We start from the raw sequence: 18,666 nt of genomic DNA on the forward strand, positions 1-18,666 counted from the left end.
TTTTATCATTCTGTCTTTTCCTTTTCTTATGACTACTTGTTCTTTTTCTTCATGATGATTTCCAATTCCTTCACCCTTCAGTTATTTCCCAGGTCATTACCCCTGTACTGGATATATTTTCTTCCTTTTCCAATCGTGATCCCTTGGCAAAGTAGTCCAACTCCATAATCCTCTATACTGGCTTGCTGCTCCCCTTAATCTAATATTAATCCTGCCCTGCCAGACCCAACCTAGGGTTACTCCCACCATCCACAACCATTATTTATAATTGTATGCTGATAAATGGAGTTGGAAAAAACAAAAAATATACTGTGATCATGATAAATTTGTGTTATATAATTTTAATTAGTCTGCACTAATTAAGACAATCATTTTATACCTTCCCAAATGATCTATTATTCCACTCACTATAGCAATTTTTCCAAATATTTTCTTCTCAAACTTTCCATGACTTCTCCTCTTATTATTTTCTCAGCTAATTATATTGCCTCATGTTTCAATGAAAAAAATTGAAGTCATTTTCTGAGAACTCTATCTTCTTCTTTCCTTTCATATCACTCAGATGCTTTCCCACTATCGCCTCCTTTGTCCCATCTCACTTGAAGACATAGCTTTTCTTCTTGCCAAAGCAAATCTTTTACATGTATATGTGGTTGCATTCCACCCATAGTTCTTCCACAGATTGTCTTATTATCCTCATTTCCTCACTAATCTTCAATCTATCTATTAGTTCCAGTCCCCTGCTGGCAAATACTCCCACTTTACTATCCTTTTAAAAATATATATTCATTTGATTTACTTAATCCTGCTAGATATAATCCTATATATCTTCTCCCTTTCATGGTTAAACACCTTGAGAAAGATATGTACAATTAATGCCTCTACTTCCTTAACTCTTACTCTCTTCTTAACTTTTTTGAAATCTGACTTCTCATCTCATTATTCAACTGAAACTGCTCTCTAAAGTGACTGATCATTTCTTAATTGCCAAATCAAATGTCCTCTTTTCAGGCCTCACAATTTTCTCTCTCTGCAGCCTTTCTCACTCCATCACCTTGGTCTACTTGATATTCTACTTCTAAGTTTTTGTGACATTGCTTTATCTTGGGCTTTTCCTATCTGTCTGACTTTTCTCTCCTTGTTTCCTTTTGCTGGAGCTTCATCTAGATCATATATAATAAAGTTGTTTCTCAAAGCTGTGTCCTAGGTCCTCAGCTCTTCTTCCATGCCATTTCATTTGGTAATTTAATCAGTTCCCATGGATTCAATTATCATTTTAACATAGAAATTTTTATATCTATCCATCCAGCCTTAACCTCTCTCTTGATTTTCAGTGTCACATACACAACTGCTACTGAACATCTTGAATTGGTTATTTCAAAGATATCCTGAACTCATTATACTCCTGACTAACTCATTACTTACTTACTTCCCCCTCCTCCAAGCCTGCTTGAAGCTTACCTCTTTCAAACTTTCTTATTACTATTGAGGGTCTGACCATATTCCCACTCATCTAACCTGGAAGTTTAGGTGTTTTCCTCAATTCTATTCCCTCTCATTTCTCAAATCTGTTTCCATATACTATTGATTATTTCTTTTATGTATTCTCATTTTTCTTCTGACATTGCCACTTACCTAGTACAGGACCTTATCACTCTTACCTAGATCATTTGCAGTAATCTTCTGGATAGTCTTCTGGCTTTAATTCTTTCCCCTGTTCCAGACAATCCTTTACTCAGATACCAAATTGAACTTTCTAGAATACAGATCTAACCATATCTGTCTCTACTCAACCAAATTTATTAACTTTCTGTTAGGAGTAAATATAAAATCTTTCATTTGACTTTTAAAGTCCTTCATTACCTGCCCCTCTTCTTCCTTTCCAGTCTCCTCAATCCTATTCCCTATTGATTTCTATTGATTCAGTGACAAAAGGCCTCTTTGCTGTTCCTCACATAACACACATCTTCTCCCTCATATTTTCACTGACTGTCCCTCATGCCTGCTTTCTTTTCTCTTCAATTCCAACTCTAGGTTTCTCTGGTTTCCTTCAAGGGACAGCTAAAACCCTACTGTCTATACTAAGCCTTTTCCAGTTCTTTTCAATACTACTGCTCTCTCTTTGAGATCACCTTCTTTTTATACTATATTTATCTTGTATATATATATATATATATATATATATATATATATATATATATATATATATATAGCTGTTTGCATGTTGTCTCTCTGTAAAAGGTGCATCTGATGTATGTATTGTGTTAGTTAAGATTTGATACTGGGGAAAAAAGACATTCATTTAGTAGTTGAGCAAGGATTCGATGGTATTTAGTGTCTATAGATGTTGCATCTTGTCTCCATATGGCAATGCATCGATTCAGCAAGGTAAGATATGGTTCCTACATATCCAACAAATCTGAGAGGCCCTCCAACTGGATGAGATTTTTAATGTTCTTAGGTGAACACCTAATGCATTTAAGTGAAGCACATCCATCAGCTAGAGATTACCAGGAAGGTTAGTCATGGAGACCCAGGCTGTGACAAATTTATATCAGCTAATTTCAACTGGGTCTTTGCCGTAATAAGATAGTTTCTTTATTGTCTATCCCTCTCAACATAAAGATGTTTCAAACACTCTTTCTTACTTTTTACCCTCTTATAGCTCCCCTTTCCTTTCACCCTCTCAGCCATGGAGTTCATTTAATATTCTTTAAAAGAATTAAAATGATTAGACTCTAGGTCATTTTCCCCTTCTTTTCATTTCAGTCACCTGATGTTATTCTATTTCCTCTTTTACTCCAGTGTCTGCTGAAGAGGTGGTTTTTCTCATTACCATACCAAACCCTTTTATATATATTCATTCTCCTCCTCTCCTATCTTCTCTAATAAATTACACCCTTTATCATCTCTTTAATTTTCCATCTCCCACATCTCTTTGTCTTTCTTTCTCTGCTTACCACGAATATGCCCAACTTGCCCCATTTAAAAAATCTCTAATTCCTAACATTCCTATAAACTATCAATCTATATTCCTCTTTACCTTTTCAACTAAACTACTTGAGAAACTACATGTTTGTCATTATATGAATATATACATATATTACTAGGGATAGTCATAGATACATATATATGTACATGTACATATATATACACATATATAATACATATATAATATGTATATATTTTATCCCATGGCTCTTTTCTGAGCCCCAGTTCCATATCAAAAACTGGATGTCCTATAGACATCTCAAGCTCAATATATCTAAAAAAGAACTTCCCATCTTTCTTCTTCTTCCTATTTCTACCAAGGTACATCATAACATTAGTAATCCTGATTCATCACCCTAGTGTCATTCTCAATTCTACAGTCTTCCTTACCACTCATATCTAATTAATTGACAAATCTTGTTTGGAGCTCTACAATAGCTCTGGTATACATGTCTTTCTTTCAACTCCCACAGTTGCCACTATTGTTCAGGCTGACATCTTTTGACCATACTATTGCAGTCTTCTAATGGCTCCCCAATCTCAACTATCTCTCTTCTCCAATTTATCCTTCATATAGCTGCCAAAGAGAATTTCCTAAAGTATAGGTCTGACAACTTCACTGTCTTCTTCAATAAATTCCCTACAACCTCTAAGATAAATATAAAACTTCTCTCTTTTGTATTATAAAAATTTCATACTCTAGTCCTTTTCCATTTTTCCAGTCTTACATATTACTCTTCTCCACACACTCTATTTCTAGCCTACTGTCATATTCACTGTTTTCCACATGTAGCACTCCAAAGTCCTTTTCTCTGTGCTTTTGTACTTGTTAGCTCCCATAACCACAGTGCTCTCTTTACTTTCACTTCTTAGGATTCCTTAGTCCCTAAGAAATCATGAGCAAATAGATTTCAGAAATACTTGGAAAGATTTAGATGAACTGGTACAAAATGAAGTAAGCAGAATCAGGAAAACATTGTACATAGTAACAACAACATTGTGTAATGATCAACTATGAATGATTTAACCCTCCTCAACAATACAACAATCTAAGACAGTTCCAAAAGACTCATCATGGAAAATGCTATCCACATCCAAAGAAAGAACTGATGGAGTCTGAATGAATATTGAAGCATATTCTTTTATCTTTATTTTTTCTCGTTTGTTCCATTTCTTCTTTCACAACATGACTAATATGGAAATATGTTTTACATGATTGAATGTCAGTATATATATAGAGGTGTGTGTGTGTGTGTGTGTGTGTGTGTGTGTGTGTGTGCGTGTGTAATTTCTTACCATCTTTAAGGAGAGGGGAGGAGGAAGAGAGGTAGAAAATTTAAGACTCAAAATTTTATTTTAAAATGAATGATAAAATTGTCTTTAAATGTAATTGGGAAAAAATGAAATACTATTTAAAAAAAAAGAAAAAAAGAATCCTTAGTTCCTTGAAGAGTCACCTTAAACATTATTTTTGAAGAAGCCTTTTTTAGATCTCTCACCTGCTAGTGCCTTCATCCCTAAGCTTAACTTGTAATAATTTTATTTCTATGGATAAGCCTGCTGTATACCCCCATTACAATGTAACTTCTTTGAAGTCATGAACTATTTTAACTTTTTGTTTACTAATCCAATAATCAGCATAAAAGCTGACACATAGTAAAAGAGAATGAGGAATGGAGAATAGCTTTGATATCACCAACTAGGAAGAGTGAAAGGACAGATAGAAGAAGGGAGAAGGAAGAAAAGAAGCAAGCATTTTGTAAGCCCTTGCTGTGTGCCTGTTCTAGTTGAATTCCTACAAGGAGAGGGAATTTGAGTCACTTCTCACAGAAAATCATCTCCAAGATAATACACTATGATCAAGTAGGATTTATACCAGGAATGCAGGGCTGGTTCAATATTAGGAAAACTATCAATATAATTGGCCATGTTAATAACCAAATTAACAAAAACCATATGATCATCTCAATAGATGCAGAAAAAGCATTTGATAAAATCCAACATCCATTCCTATTAAAAACACTTGAGAGTATAGGAATAAATGGACTTTTCCTTAAAATAATCAGCAGCATCTATTTAAAACCATCAGTAAGCATCATATGTAATGGAGACAAACTGCAACCATTCCCAATAAGATCTGGAGTGAAACAAGGTTGCCCACTATCACCATTACTATTTAATATTGTATTAGAAACGCTAGCTATAGCAATAAGATCTGAGAAAGAGATTAAAGGAATAAGAATAGGTAATGAGGAAGCCAAATTATCACTCTTTGCCAATGACATGATGGTATACTTAGAGAACCCCAGAGATTCTGCTAAAAAGTTATTAGAAATAATCCACAACTTTAGCAAAATTGCTGATTATAAAATAAACCCACATAAGTCATCAGCATTCTTATATATCACTAACAAAATCCAACAGTCAGAGTTACAAAGAGAAATTCCATTTAAAGTAACTACTGATAATATAAAATATTTAGGAATCTATCTGCCAAGGGAAAATCAGAAACTTTATGAGCAAAATTACAGACCACTTTTCACACAAATTAAGTCTGATCTAACCAATTGGAAAAATATTAAATGCTCTTGGATAGGGCGAGCAAATATAATAAAGATGACAATATTACCTAAACTAATCTATTTATTTAGCGCTATACCAATCAGACTCCCAAAAAACTATTTTAATGACCTAGAAAAATAACAACAAAGTTCATATGGGAAAACAAAAGGTCAAGAATTTCAAGGAATTAATGAAAAAAAAAATCAAATGATGGTGGCTTAGCTGTACCAGATCTAAAATTATATTATAGAGCAGCAGTTACCAAAACTATTTGGTATTGGCTAAGGAATAGATTAGTTGATCAGTGGAATAGATTAGGTTCAAGGGATAAAACAGTCAACAAATATAGCAACCTAGTCTTTGACAAACCCAAAGATCCCAGCTTTTGGGATAAGAACTTACTGTTTGATAAAATTGCTGGAAAATTGGAAACTAATATGGCAGAAAGTAGGCATTGATCCATACTTAACGCCGTACACCAAGATAAGGTCAAAATGGGTTCATGACCTAGGCATAAAGAATGAAATTATCAATAAATTAGAGGAACATAGGATAGTTTACCTCTCAGACCTGTGGAAGGGGAAGGTCTTTATGACTAAAGCAGAACTAGAGATCATTACTGATCACAAAATAGAAAATTTCAATTATACTAAACTGAAAAGTTTTTGTACAAACAAAACTAATGCAGACAAGATTAGAAGGAAGAATAAACTGGGAAAATATTTTACAGTCAAAGGTTCTGATAAAGGCCTCATTTCCAAAATATATAGAGAATTAACTCTAATTTATAAAAATCAAGCCATTCTCCAATTGAAAATGGTCAAAGGATATGAACAGACAATTCTCAGATGAAGAAATTGAAACTATTTCTAGTCATATGAAAAGATGCTCCAAGTCATTATTAATCAGAGAAATGCAAATTAAGACAACTCTAAGATACTCACTACACACCTGTCAGATTGGCTAAGATGACAGGAAAAAATAATGATGATTGTTGAGGGGATGCGGAAAACTGGGACATTGATGCATTGTTGGTGGAGTTGTGAACGAATCCAACCATTTTGAGAGTAGTTTGAACTATGCTCAAAAAGTTATCAAACTGTGCATACCCTTTGATCCAGAGTGTTACTACTGGGATTATATCCCAAACAGATTATAAAGAAGGGAAAGGACCTGTATGTGCACGAATGTTTGTGGCAGCCCTTTTGTAGTGGCTAGAAACTGGAAACTGAATGGATGTCCATCAGTTGGAGAATGGTTGAATAAATTGTGGTATATGAAAATTATGGAATATTACTGTTCTGTAAGAAATGACCAAACAGGATAATTTCAGAAAGGCCTGGAGAGACTTACATGAACTGATGCTGAGTGAAATGAGCAGGACCAGGAGATCATTATATACTTCAACAACAATACTATATGATGACCAGTTCTGATGGATCAAGCCATCCTCAGCAACGAGATCAACCAAATCATTTCTAATGGAGCAGTAATGAACTGAACTAGCTATGCCCAGAAAAAGAACTCTGGGAGATGACTAAAAACCATTACATTGAATTCCCAATCCCTATATTTATGCACACCTGCATTTTTGATTTCCTTCACAAGCTAATTGTACAATATTTCAGAGTCTGATTCTTTTTCTACAGCAAAATAACGTTTTGGTCAGGTATACTTATTGTGTATCTAATTTATATTTTAATATATTCAACATCTACTGGTCATCCTGCCATCTAGGGGAGGGGGGGGTAAGAGGTGAAAAATTGGAACAAGAGGTTTGGCAATTGTTAATGCTGTAAAATTACCCATGTATATATCATGTAAATAAAAGGCTATTAAATTAAAAAAAAAAGAAATTTGAGTCACTTCTGTATGTATTTTGGAATTGAGACCTTTATTAGTGACTTGAATAAAGTATAGACAGCATGCTACCAAATTTGTAGATGACATAAAAGTAGGAAATATAGCTAAGACATTGGATAAGAGTGAAAAATCCTAAAAGATACTGACAGACTAGATCTAGTAAGGATACTGGCTATAAAAATTGTTTCCAAGCTTTTTGCTTCCCTTCTAATCTTGGCTGCATTGGCTTTATTATGCAAAATCTTTTTAGTTTTATGTAATCTAAATTATTCATTTTGCATTTCATAATGTTCTTTAGTTTTACTTTGGCCATAAATTCCTCCCTTCTCTCCAGATTTGATAAGTAGACTATTGTTTTGTTCTACTAATTTGCAATTTTTATCAAACAGTAAGTTCTTATCCCAAAAGCTGGGATCTTTGGGTTTGTCAAAGACTAGGTTGCTATATTTGTTGACTGTTTTATCCCTTGAACCCAATCTATTCCACTGATCAACTAATCTATTCCTTAGCCAATACCAAATAGTTTTGGTAACTGCTGCTCTATAATATAATTTTAGATCTGGTACAGCTAAGCCACCATCATTTGATTTTTTTTTCATTAATTCCCTTGAAATTCTTGACCTTTTGTTTTCCCATATGAACTTTGTTGTTATTTTTTCTAGGTCATTAAAATAGTTTTTTGGGAGTCTGATTGGTATAGCGCTAAATAAATAGATTAGTTTAGGTAATATTGTCATCTTTATTATATTTGCTCGCTCTATCCAAGAGCATTTAATATTTTTCCAATTGGTTAGATCAGACTTAATTTGTGTGAAAAGTGGTCTGTAATTTTGCTCATAAAGTTTTGATTTTCCCTTGGCAGATAGATTCCTAAATATTTTATATTATCAGTAGTTACTTTAAATGGAATTTCTCTTTGTAACTCTGACTGTTGGATTTTGTTAGTGATATATAAGAATGCTGATGACTTATGTGGGTTTATTTTATAATCAGCAATTTTGCTAAAGTTGTGGATTATTTCTAATAACTTTTTAGCAGAATCTCTGGGGTTCTCTAAGTATACCATCATGTCATTGGCAAAGAGTGATAATTTGGCTTCCTCATTACCTATTCTTATTCCTTTAATCTCTTTCTCAGATCTTATTGCTATAGCTAGCGTTTCTAATACAATATTAAATAGTAATGGTGATAGTGGGCAACCTTGTTTCACTCCAGATCTTATTGGGAATGGTTGCAGTTTGTCTCCATTACTATGATGCTTACTGATGGTTTTAAATAGATGCTGCTGATTATTTTAAGGAAAAGTCCATTTATTCCTATACTCTCAAGTGTTTTTAATAGGAATGGATGTTGGATTTTATCAAATGCTTTTTCTGCATCTATTGAGATGATCATATGGTTTTTGTTAATTTGGTTATTAACATGGCCAATTATATTGATAGTTTTCCTAATATTGAACCAGCCCTGCATTCCTGGTATAAATCCTACTTGATCATAGTGTATTATCTTGGAGATGATTTTCTGTGAGAAGTGACTCAAATTTCTACGAATATAATTCATTCCCCAATTGATAAATGGTCAAAGGATATGAGCAGATAATTTTTAGATGAAAAAAATTAAAGCCATTTCTAGTCATATAAAAAATGCTCTAAATCATTATTGATTAGAAAAGTACAAATTAAGACAACTCTGAAGTACCACTTCTCAAATTGGCTAAAATTATAGGGAAAAATAATGATATATGTTGGAGGGGATGTGGAAAAACTGGTATACTAATGCATTGTTGGTAGAGTCATGAATTGATCCAACCATTCAGGAGAACAATTTGGAATCCAAAGGATTATCAAATTGTGCATACCCTTTGATCTAGCAGTGTCTCTACTGGGCTTGTATTCCAAAGAAATCATAAGAGGGAAAAGGACCCACATGTACAAAAATATTTGTAGCAGTTTTGTAGTGGCAAGGAACTGAAAATTGAGTGGATGCTCATTAGTTGAGGAATGGCTGATTAAGTTATAGTATATGAATGTTATGGAATATTGTTGTTTTATAAGAAACAATCAGCAGGATGACTTCAGAAAAGTCTGGAAAGTTTTAGATGAATTGATTCTGAGTGAAGTGAGCAGAACCAAGAGAACACTGTACTTAGTAACAACAAGATTATGTGATAATCAGTTGTGATGGACTTGGCTCTTCTTTACAACGCAATAATTTAAGACAATTCCAAAAGACTTGAAATAGAAAAATGCCATCCTTATCCAGAAAGAAAACTGTGGAGACTGAATATGGATTGAACTATAGTATTTTCACTTTTTTATTTGTTGTTTGGGTTTTTTTTTCATGGTTTTCCCCCATTTTGGTCTGATTTTTTCTTGTACAACATAACAAATATGGAAGTATATTTTAAAAGATTGTACACATTTAATCTTTATCAGATTGCTTACTGTCTTGGGGAGGGGAGAGGTAAATGAAGGAGGAAGAAAAGTTTGGAACATAGTCTTACAAAAATGAATGTTAAAAAGTATCTTTGCATGTATTTGGAAAAATAAACTTCTATTGAGAAAAAAAAAAAACAAGGAGAGGGAATTTACTAAAATCTCAAGAGGAATATCCTTTTTTTCAGCTCTAATTATTAGGAAATTTCTCCTGACATCAAGCTTGACTTTGCTTCTTTGCAGCTTCTACTCGTTACTCCTTGTTCTACCCTCTTTAACAAAAGGGAACAAATTTAATCTTTCTTCTGGGTTATAGTTCCTTAAATGCTTAAAGAAAGTTGACTTGTCCTCTCTGAATCTTATATAGTTTAAACATTCTTATCCAAAATTTGGACTTAAGGTTCCTCAACACCCTAGTTGCTCTCTTCCAGTTTTTCAGTTTATCAATTCCTTTCTTAAATTGCAGTACTCAGAACAGAAAACAGCATTTAAAATGTTGTCTGACCAGGAAGAATACAGATGGACTCTCATCTTATTCCTAGAAGGTACATATGTACAATGTATAAACCAAGATCACTTTTGGGGGAGGCAAAGACTCCCACATCACAAATACTGTTTACTCACATTGAGTTTGGAATTCACTAAAACATAAAAATTTTTTTCAGCCTAACCACATACTTATAAAGATAATTAAAAACCAAACAAATAGAAGTATAATTCTTTGATTCACCTTATTAAATTATCTAATTTCTTTGGGGATTCTTAAACCTGGAGTCCATGAATTTTTATTTAAAACACTTTGAAAACTATTTCCATAAAACTAGCTTCTTTTTTAATGCTATGTACTTTAAGATTTAAAACATCCTGAAAATAAGCTCATAGTTTTACCTAAGTTGTCAAAAGGATCCTTGAAACACAAAAGGGTAGGAGTCCTTACACACAGACAGGCGCCGGGGATGTACAGTGCATGCTGTGCATGTCACAACCGCTGCAGAGGGAATTCACTGTAGCAGTGAAGGTCGGAAGCGGGAGCACAAAGAGCAGGAGAGAGAGTGTGGGAAACGGAGGCATCACAGCGCAGAGGCAGCTTGGAGGAAGTTGGGCATTGCAGTCTGTATGTCTCTGTGTGGGCAAAGTTATTGCTGGTATATTGTTTTTGTAGCACTGTATTATATATGTAGGTATTTTATTAATAGCAATTTGGAATCCCTAGGAAATAATGATGTCAAGGAAAAAAATCGAATTGGAGTATAGGATATTCAAAAAACAATGGACTTATGATTACTTTTTCATGCAGTACAAGGAAAGAGCTGTATGTCTGATATGCCAGAATATAGTGTCTGTCTTCAAAGAATATAATTTGCATAGATACTATGAAACTCAACATAAAGATAAATATGATTGTTTGGTTGGAGAAGCGAGAAAAGATAAAATATTAAAACTGAAAAATACATTGACAACTCAGCAAAATACTTTTGTGAAGCAGAAGCAGCTAAATATTTCATCACTGCGAGCAAGTTTTCAAGTTGCCAAGCTAATAGCATGCACTGGCAGACCATTTGTGGAGGAAGAATTTGTTAAAGAATGCCTTTTTTCTGTTGCCAAAGAGATGTGTCCAGAGAAGGTTGATTTATTTAGTACAGTGAGTCTTTCAGGACCTACAATTACATGGAGGATTGAAGAAATGGGAGACAATCTGCATCAGCATTTGCAAAACTCCATAAAAAAAATGTCATATTTTTCCTTGGCACTTGACGAAAGCAATGATGTTTGTGATTCTGCACAACTTCTAATTTTTATTTGTGGGACGAATGGTTATTTTGAAGTCATAGAAGAGCTTGCTGCACTGCAAAGCATTAAAGGAGCAACTACAAGAGAGGATATCTATGAAAAGATTTGCCAAACTATGAATGGCTTGGAGCTGGACTGGGCTAAACTAGCCAGCATGAGAACTGATGGTGCTCCTAGCATGGTGGGGTCTAAGAAAGGAGTAATTGCTCGCATTAACCAAGAGATGGACAAATATAACCATTCTCATCCAATAGCCATACACTGCCTCATCCACCAATAAGTGCTGTGTAGTAAATCACTGAAGTGGGACTCTGTTATGAAAATTGTGGTATCTTGTGTTAACTTCATTAGAGCTAATGCACTAAATCACAGACAATTTCAGGAATTTCTGTCTGAGCTAAATGTTGAGTATGAAGATGTTCTATATCACACAGAAGTCCATTGGCTGAGTCGAGAGAGAGTTTTGAAATGTTTCTATGACTTACTTCCACAGATTACAACTTTTCTGCTTTCAAAAAACAAAGAAGTACCAGAGCTCAATGATGCAGAATGGAAATGGCACCTTGCCTTTCTGACAGAGCTACTCAACAATTTCAATATGCAACTCCAAGGAAAGGGGAAGCTCATCTGTGATATACAATGACATGTCAAAGCATTTGAAGTAAAATTAGGCCTCCTCATCAAACAAGTGAAGGAGGAAAACTTCTGCCATTTCCCCACAACTCAAAATCTGTTAGTGGAAAAACTGCTGATTACATTCCCAAACAAAACATGTGTGGATTCACTGGAAAAATTGCAAAAGGAGTTCCAATTTAGATTTAAAGAGCTTCATCTCCATGAACAGGACATACAGCTTTTCTGTAACCCATTTTCTATTAACATTGAAAATGTGGATACAATTTACCAAATGGTACTGGCTGAATTGCAGAATTGTGACTCTCTGAAAGACGCATTCAAGTCAAGCAGCCTTCATAATTTCTATGCATCTCTCTCCTCTGAGACATATCCTCATCTCAGGAACCATGCACTCAACATGGCAACCATCTTTGGCAGCACTTATGTCTGTGAACAGACTTTTTCTAGAATGAAACATTTGACATCTCCAACCAGATCAAGACTAACAGATGCATACTTGCATCACTTGTTATGAGTAGCAGTGACAAATATGGAACCAGGCATTGACAATCTCATTAGCCAAGAGCAGGCCCATAGTTCCCATTAAAATATTGGTAAGTTTGTTGATTTAACTTTACTTCATTTTAAATATTGTATTTGTTCCCGTTTTGTTTCTTCACTTCAAAATAAGATATTTGCAGCATGCATAGGAATTTGTTCATAGTTTTTGTTTTTACTATAGTCCAGCCCTCCAAGAGTCTGAGTAACAGTGAACTGGCCCCCTTTTTAAAAAGCTTGAGGACCCCTGGTCTATACCTTTATTCACGTCACTGATAAAAACTGAGCTACATACAGATTCTCTATAACACTCCGCTGGAGATGTCTTGTCAAGTTGACATCAAAACATTTTTTACTTCTCTCTTTAGCCTAACCATTCAATCAGATCCAAATTAATCTAACTATTATTGTTTCATTCACATATGTTCATATTTTAAAATTAAAAGCCTGAATTTTATCTTTATAAACAATATTGATAGTATCTCCCTGTATGAGTATAGTAACTCTACCAGGAAAAAAATAACGTTTGGTTTGGCATGACCTGCTCTCACTGCTTTCTTTCCTATATATTCACTAATCATTTCTCTCATAATCTAGTTTAGATTTTTCCCAGGAATCAAAGTCCAATTAATTGACCTATTTTGCATGCTCTCGACAATTTTAAAAAATATTTCTAGGAATGGGTAAGCAATTACAACTATCAGTCTTCCCTAAAGGCATAGTTTAGTTTGAAGCATGGGGAGAAATTATTGAGGGAATAGGGAAGAATGAATTTTAGTTGTAAAATTGGGTCAAGAAGATCTGGGCATAGGTATATAGAATAATAACTGGGAAAATTTGTCTTAAGTCTTGAAGAAAACAATAGATGAAGGAATAGGGAGAGATAAGAGAAATAAGATAGTTTGTAACAACCTGACAAGGTTTTGTGAAGCAGTGTTTAAGATCTTGTACCTAATCTGAAGGCAGCCCCACCAGCTACTGAAGCTACTGAAAGGTGCAAAGAGGAGAAAAACGTTAACAGGCTTTAGAAAAGAATAGTTTGGCAAAGGAGTTAATCACCTGGATAGATTAGTGAAAGCTGTGTATGATGAAGAATTGCTTGTATTAATCTAATCTGGAGCAGATCTGTGGCCTGGGCAAATAAGAGAGGCTGCATCAAAATAACTCAAATAGCTAGAACTTTTGGATACATAGCAGTGTAATTACCTGGTTTCTTTAAAATGTCTGACAAAGCACTGGGGCTTATTGTTATAATTGCCCAGCTTTTCTTAAATTATCCTGTTTAGCAACAAGGATAAAAATAAACTCACTAGGCAAATCTACAAATCTAGTGAGTTTGTTTTTAATCTGCAGCTGAGCTTTCCCAAGGACTTGTTTCCCTTCAAGCAATAAAGTATTAGTTGGATGCATCAAATGCTAACAAGTTACTGGGGAAGAGCTAGGAGAATGTCAAGTAGCTTCAGAAAGAATTAACAGTTGGTCCAAACTGAAAGAAAATTTAGCTCCAGATGTGGCTGAGTGCAAAAAGGAAAGATTTATGTTGTAAAGATTAATATTGCCTAGGAATCTGGAATATAAGATCTATGAATCAAAGTAAACTACTTGTGGTCAAACAGGAGATATACTATATAATATATTATAATGTAATATGTTATACTGAGGTATAATCTCAAAAAAGACAGAATATGTGTTTGAATCCAATACGAAATGTTCAACATCATAGTAACCCAACATTATGCTCTAATCACTAATGCCAAAAAGGCCAAAGATAGTTCTCAGAAAACCTACAATATTTAAAAATATCAAAATAATATTAAAAATGTCATATCTGTCATTAAGAAAATAGAATACTAAAGTAAGAAATCAGAAGATAATTGGAAGAAGAGATAAGTTTGGTCTTGGAATATAAAATAAAGCAGGACAGAAAATTAATAGGGTTAGGTCAAGATAATTCACTGGTCATAGCAAACATTCTTTTTCAACATCCCAAAAGGTGATGCTATACATGGACATCACCAGATGGTCAATAGAAAAATCACATTGATTATATACTTTATAGCTAAGGATAGAAAATCTCCATATAATCAGTTAAAATAAGACTACTGTAGTTTAGCTCATGAGCAAAATACAGACTTAAATTGAAGAAAGTAGGGGAAAAAACATCAGACCACATAGTGTGACCTAATTAACATCCCTCATGAATATGAAGTATAAGTGATGAATAGATTTAAGGGATTAGATCTGTTAGAGTGTCTGATGAATTATATTCAGAGGTTCACAACATTGTACAAAAGGTAGCATAAACAAAATCCCAAAGAAAAAGAAGAGCAAGAAAGCAAAATGACTACCTGATGAAGTTTTGGAAATAACTGAGAAAAGAAGGAAAGTTTAATGGAAAGGAGAAAATGAAAGATATATACAACTGAATGCAGAATTCTAGAGAATAGCAAAGAGAGATAAGATTTTCTTAAATGAACAATGCAAAGAAATAGAAAAAAAAAGCAATAGAATAGGACAGACAAGAGAGCTCTTCAAGAAAAGTAAATATATAAAGGGGACATTTCATGCAAAATTGGGCATGATAAAAGACAAACATGATAGGGACTTAATAGAAGCACAGAAGAGGTGGCGAGAATATACAAAAGAACTATATAAGAAAGATCTTAACATCACAGATGATTGTGATCATGATAGTGTGGTCACTTATATAGAATCAGACATCTGGGAGAATGAAGTCATGTGGACCTTAGAAAGCATTTCAATAAATAAAGCTAGTAGAGATGACAAAATTCCAGCAGAGTTATTTAAAATCATAAAAGATGACACTATGCTCAACATGCCAGAAGATGTGGAAAACTCATCAATGGTTACTGAATTGGAAAATATCATTTTATGTCCCAATCCTGAAGTAGGGCAATGCCAAAGAATGTTCAAATTAGTGAACAGTTATGCTTATTTCACATGAGCACAAGATTAAATGTAATATTCTGCAAGCTAGTCTTCAGCAATATGTGAACCAAGAATCACCAGAAGTACAGGCTGTTTTTCAAATAAGCAGAGGAACTACAGACTAAATCACCAACTTTTGCTGGATTATGGAGAAGACGGGAAGTTGCAAAAAACAATAACAGCCCATCTACTTCTGCTTCATTGACTATAATAAAGATTTTTACTGTACAACAACAAAATGTGGTAAATATTCAAAGAGATGACTGTACCAGATCATCTTATTTGTCTCCTGAGGAAGGCAGGGTTAAGAAACAATAGTTAGAACCAAACATGAGACTACCAATTTGTTTGAGATTCAGAAAGGAGTACACTAAAGCTATGTATTGTTACCTTGTTACCTTATTTCTTTCACTTGGATGCAAAGTACATGTGAAATGCCATATTGGACAAATCAAAATCCATAATTAAGGTTTCAGGGGAAAATACCAACTAACTCAGATATATAGATGATAACACTTTGATGACAGAAAGTGAAGAGGAATTAAGAAAATTCTTGAGGATAAAAGAGGTGAGTTTAACAGCTGGTCTGAAACTTAACAATAAACAACAACAAAAACAACAACAACAACAACATGAACCTAACATCATGACAGCTTCCCCATAATTTCCTAGAAAATAAAAGGAGAAGAAAAGCAGTGTCAGATTTTATATTCTTGGCTTAAAGATCACTACAAATGACAATTGCAGCCATGAAACTACAAGATGCTGGCTACTTAGAAAGAAAGCTATGGGAAATCTGAACAGCATACTAAAATGTAGAGATATTATCTTGACAACAATACTTAAAAATTAATTCAGAATATTTGTTGGAAGTATAAATACTGAAACTGAAGTTCAATTATTTTGGCCATATAATAAGAAAGTGGAATTCATTAGAAATGACCCTGATATTGATAACGATTGAAGGCAAAAAGAGAGACTGAAATTAATAAATATTGTCATGTTACTGAACATGAGCTTGGACAAACATTAGGAGATAATGGAGAATAGAAGGATCTGTTATGCTATGTTCATTGGGTTATGAAAAGTCAGAATGAAGAAATGAAAATTAAAAAGAAATTCTACCAGACCAATATAATGATACTTACTATGCTAGGAGGCTGTACAAGGATAAGAAGTAGTCTTCATCAATCAATAAACATTTATTAAGCATGTACTATGTACCAGGCAAAGAGCTTACAATTTAAATATAGTGACAAGACAATACATATTAGACAATGAGAATAATGAAATGTGGAAATGTACAGTGTGGTCTTTTATTGATGTACTCTAGGTACCTCAATATGAAAGACCCATTGTCATACTTTTCATTCCTCTGCATTAGGAATGTTTTAATCACAGGTAGACACATTCTCCCTACTATATTTATCTGATAGAGAAAACCCTCATATTCTCATAGGTCAACATAAAAGTCATAGGAGGCCTCAAATTTCAAAGTACATTCAGATAATATTGCCTTATCTCAACAGTTTTATGACAAGTTATGGTTAGCCAAGAGAAAAAAAAATGTTGTGAATAAAAACCTACATTTTCTCTCAGATTATATTGCTGACTCATTCCTCCTCTCCTCCATGATGATGAAATTTCAGGATTTTGAAATTCCTCTGAAATATGTCTGGCACATTGATAAAGTATTGAATCTGCCATTAGGAAGACTTTAGACATTTATTTGCTGTATGATTCTGTGCAAGTCAATTAACTTCTGTCTGTTTCAATTTCCTCATCTGTAAAATGGGGATAATACTAACATCCACATCAAAGGATTGTTCTGAGAAAACAAGAAAATAATTTTTAAGCACAATGAAAGCCTTAAAATCTCTGGGGTCAAGCAGAATAAGTTTAATCAATTTTCCATGAAGCAGATACTTTTATGTTCCTCCTAAGTCTTCTCTTTTCCAGGACAAATTGTTCATCCAAAGATTAGGGGTTTGGCATGCTTGAATTCAAACTTACAATCTTAGTTATCCTTTTATAAAAACTCTTCAGCACAGTGATATCTTTTCTAACATAAACTATCCAGAGCTGAACACAGTTCTCCAAAATGTAATCTGACTTGTTTAAGACTACAGCAGGATGATAACTTCTAGAGGTTTTCTGGTAAATGAAGCCTCATTTGTAGCTGGTTTCTCAATTGTCAGTGTTCACACTGAAAATTTAACAATTGATGCCTGAGAGGTCATTCAAGTTAGTTCTAGGATGTACCTATTACCATCTTTGTTCAAGACATTTTATCTTTATTACTGCAGCCCAAAATAGTGGTTGGCTTCATTTTTTGGTGGTTATATGCCAGTGTTGACTCATATTGATACTGCAGTACACTAATACTCTCAGAATTTCTTTATGCAAATTGTTGTCTAGTTGCATTTCCTACTTCCTGAAATTAGCTATTTTTTTTTAAAGCTAAGGGTGAGAATCTAAGAAAAATGTTTATTATTCTCACCAAACCTAATGCTAACACATTTATTTTTATTAGGTTTAGTTCATTGTTTTAAACTGTTGAGGTATTTTGAGTTCCACTATTATTTACTATTGTAGCTATTCCTCTAAGCTTTAAATTTGAAAAGATTATCATTTGTTTTCATTCAAATCATATAAAAATACAACAGGATTAAAAACAGATTCCTGGTACACTCCCTGAGAAATATCTATTCCATTAAAGATTATTCCTATGTCTTGTCATTCAGTTCTGGATCCAGTTAACCATTTTATTATCTTACCCACATCTTTCCATCTTGTCCACAGAGGTGACTTTAAGTCTTTGTCAAATGTCTTACTAAAGTTCAAGCATATTTTATCTATGGCATTTTCCTAATCTTACAGTTTAATAATCCTATCAAAAAGG

General features: G+C 33.7%; 1 pseudogene; it reads left to right on the forward strand.

Annotated features, from left to right (window-relative positions):
* Positions 1–2,324: 2,324 nt before the first annotated feature.
* LOC116420527 lies at positions 2,325–16,027 on the forward strand (annotated as a pseudogene).
* Positions 16,028–18,666: the final 2,639 nt, after the last annotated feature.

The sequence above is a fragment of the Sarcophilus harrisii genome, chromosome 1 (genome assembly GCF_902635505.1).
Source record: "Sarcophilus harrisii chromosome 1, mSarHar1.11, whole genome shotgun sequence".
Classification (NCBI taxonomy): domain Eukaryota; kingdom Metazoa; phylum Chordata; class Mammalia; order Dasyuromorphia; family Dasyuridae; genus Sarcophilus; species Sarcophilus harrisii.